The 3,057-nt window shown below is 43.1% G+C and overlaps 1 pseudogene; it reads left to right on the forward strand.

The window, feature by feature from the left end:
• Nucleotides 1-1,667: 1,667 nt before the first annotated feature.
• Nucleotides 1,668-2,589, forward strand: LOC132245559 (olfactory receptor 6F1-like; annotated as a pseudogene).
• The last annotated feature ends 468 nt before the right edge of the window (nt 2,590-3,057 follow it).

Raw genomic sequence — 3,057 nt, forward strand, 5'->3', positions numbered from 1 at the left:
GGAAGTCCAAGGGAATTTAGCAATCGTCTTCCAATAAATTTCATGTGGGTAGCAAATTCAATTAGGCTCTTTCTGAAAGTCTCATCCGAGTGTTTCTTAGTAATATAAAATCAGTTTAATGATCTTTGCTTCTACATATTTGAATGCTGTTTGCATCAATATATTACTCCAAATGCATATTCAAAATGAGACATTTGATGCCAAAGACTCAATTCATGAGCTGGGTGCTTCAATCTCTTTGTTTCTTTTGGAAATCATTGTCTGGAAGGGACCTCGGAAGGTCATGTAATCCAGCTCCCAGCTCAAGGCAGAATCAACCCTGATTAAACCATCCTGGCTAAATGTCTGTCTAACCTGCTCCAAGGATGGAGATCCCAGTTTCTCTAGGTAGGCTGTTCTAAATGAGCACAGGCTGGTCCTAATGATTACCCAGGCAATTCATGTAATTGGTTATTGACAGCATGTGAAACAAATATCTTTTCAGAATACTTTAGACTTACATGACCCTACCTGGGCACAGGGATGGACTAAACCCCTTCTCCAGATCCACTTCTTTAGTCTCCTTTTCTCTTGTTTTTAGCTGTTGTGTGCCAAGACATACAAAGTTGAATAGGGGTTTTCAGCATGTCCCATTCTGGGTGCCAATGGGCCTTGGGACATATTCAGTTTGTGCAATTCCAAATTTGGGGGATTTTGTGCTGCAGTAAAGTTGGGACATAACAGAAGCAGGCACTCCCAATAAGTCTGAGCATGCAGTGCTCATGCTTCACCACTATAGGGATGCTGAGCAGATATTCCAGCATGCCTTGCTACACTGATTCCTGAGAAGTGAGCAAAGTGCAAATTGCCTGTCTGGCTGACAGCCTGCTTTTGGCTTATGGGGGAATCTGAGGTTTAGGGGGGCAGATGATGGTGGTGGGGCCCAACCCTGCTCTTCCCCTGGGTACTCTAGTAAAAGCTTAGTTCCTGTGTACAGTGTGGGAAGGGCCAAGGAGCTAGTTTGCAGCTTGTTGGGAGAATTAAGGGTTAATTCCTGACTCCAAAGCTGTAAATAAGGATGGGGAATGGTGCATTCTGGGATGCTGGAAGACAGCAGTATCTCTATGGGGCAGGCACATGTTTGATGTTCCTGTCAAAGATACTGTGATCCCAAGATAAACCTCAGTCAAAAAAGCACAACTTTGCATCTTTTCTCTTCTGCTGTCAAATGGCTTGAACGTGCCTCTGCTTACACTTTGGGATGTGGAAATGGATTTGGAATGACAAAACCTGAATGAGTGCCAAGGACATAAGTTGCAGCTTTTAAAGGTAGGCTTGACTTTCAGATAGCAGCATTTTTGAAAACGAGGACGCTTTCTAAAGTGTATTGAACTGGTTGCTCAATATCATCATCATCATCACCATCATCAACAACAACCCATTCAGTTCTTTTAAAACTCTCTCCTTATGATTGCTGCAGTGTTATCTGAGCTGCTGGGGGAGCCCGAGTCGCATTGAGTCATGTCTAGAGGTTGTAACAGAGGAGAGAACAATAGATGACAGTGTTTCATAAGCTTGTTCCAAAAGGATATATATATGAGTATATTATTGAATATATTTCAAAACATCCAGCAATATATTAGATAATATTCAGCTGTATCCCTTTACTGTATCTTCTGACTTGACAGATGAATTTTACAGCCAGTGTAGAAAGCGGGAACCAGAGCAGTCCGTATGTTTTCATCCTCCAAGGATGCCCTGGCAATTGTGATTTTCAGGTCTCCCTCTTCATGTACATCCTGACAGTGACAGCAAATGTCTCCATTATGCTCTTAGTGAGAACTCAACCACAACTACACACACCCATGTACTGGTTTCTCTGCAACCTCTCTTTCCTGGAAATATGGTACACAACAGCTTGTGCCCCTAACGTCCTGGCAGTCCTCTTGGAGAAAAGTCATGCAATCTCCTTCCTCAGCTGCCTCCTACAGATGTACTTTGTTTTCTCCCTGGGTGTACAGAATATTTCCTCCTGGTTGTCATGGCCTATGACCGGTATTTGGCCATATGCTACCCACTGCACTATAGATCCATTATGAATGGCACCTTGTCTGCTCAGCTGGCTCTTGGCTCTGTGGCTTTCTAGCTATTTCTGCCCCAGCATATTTGATCTCCAGGCTGTCCTTCTGTGGATGTAATATCATTAATCATTTCTTTTGTGACATAGCCCCAAGGATAGTTCTCTCCTGCACTGACACACGTTCAGTGCAGCTGGTGGCCTTCATCATCTCATTTATTGTCATCCTGGGCTCATGCACAATAACTCTGGTATCCTATGTTTACATCATCTCCACCATATTGAGCATCCCATCAGCCAAAGGTCTCCAAAAGGCCTTTTCTACTTGTTCTTCTCATCCGATTGTTGTGATTATCTGGTATGGCTCCACCATTTTCCTGCATGTCAAGCCTTCCATAAAGGAATCACTCCATTTGACCAAAAATGTCCATGTACTAAACACTATTGTCACTCCAGTGCTGAACCCCTTTATCTATGCTTTGAGGAACAAAGAGGTGAAGGATGCTTTGAGAAAAGTGGTCAGTGTGGCATGACTCGTTCTCTCAAAATGTTACTCTCAGTAGATAAACAATATCATGTTTGATAACATTTTTATTGTCCAAGTGCTGATATCCCTTATTCTCAGAAGTCACTATGACCTCAGCGTGCTAGAAAGAGGATGTCACGCCTGAGGAGGTCGGGCCCTGTAGACCTGGGCTCCATTTCCAAGCCTATCGCAGAGGAAGTCTGTGACCTGGTCAAGTTGCTCCAGTTCTCTGTGCCTGTTTTGCCATCCACAAGCTAGAGTTAATGGTGCTGGCTTCATTTTCTTAAGGCTTTCTGGACTCTACTGAGGAAAAGTGTCTGATTTTGTTATGATCTCCCTTTAGCTTCCCTGAAAATTCGATCCATTGTCATTATTACAATGAAATGTAATGGCCAGGCCTGTTCCAGACTTGTTCCAAAGAACAAGTGGTATGTCACAATCTGTCCCTTACTATGACATTGATATCATCCATATA

Source organism: Alligator mississippiensis, chromosome 15 (genome assembly GCF_030867095.1).
Source record: "Alligator mississippiensis isolate rAllMis1 chromosome 15, rAllMis1, whole genome shotgun sequence".
In the NCBI taxonomy this organism is placed as follows: Eukaryota; Metazoa; Chordata; order Crocodylia; family Alligatoridae; genus Alligator; species Alligator mississippiensis.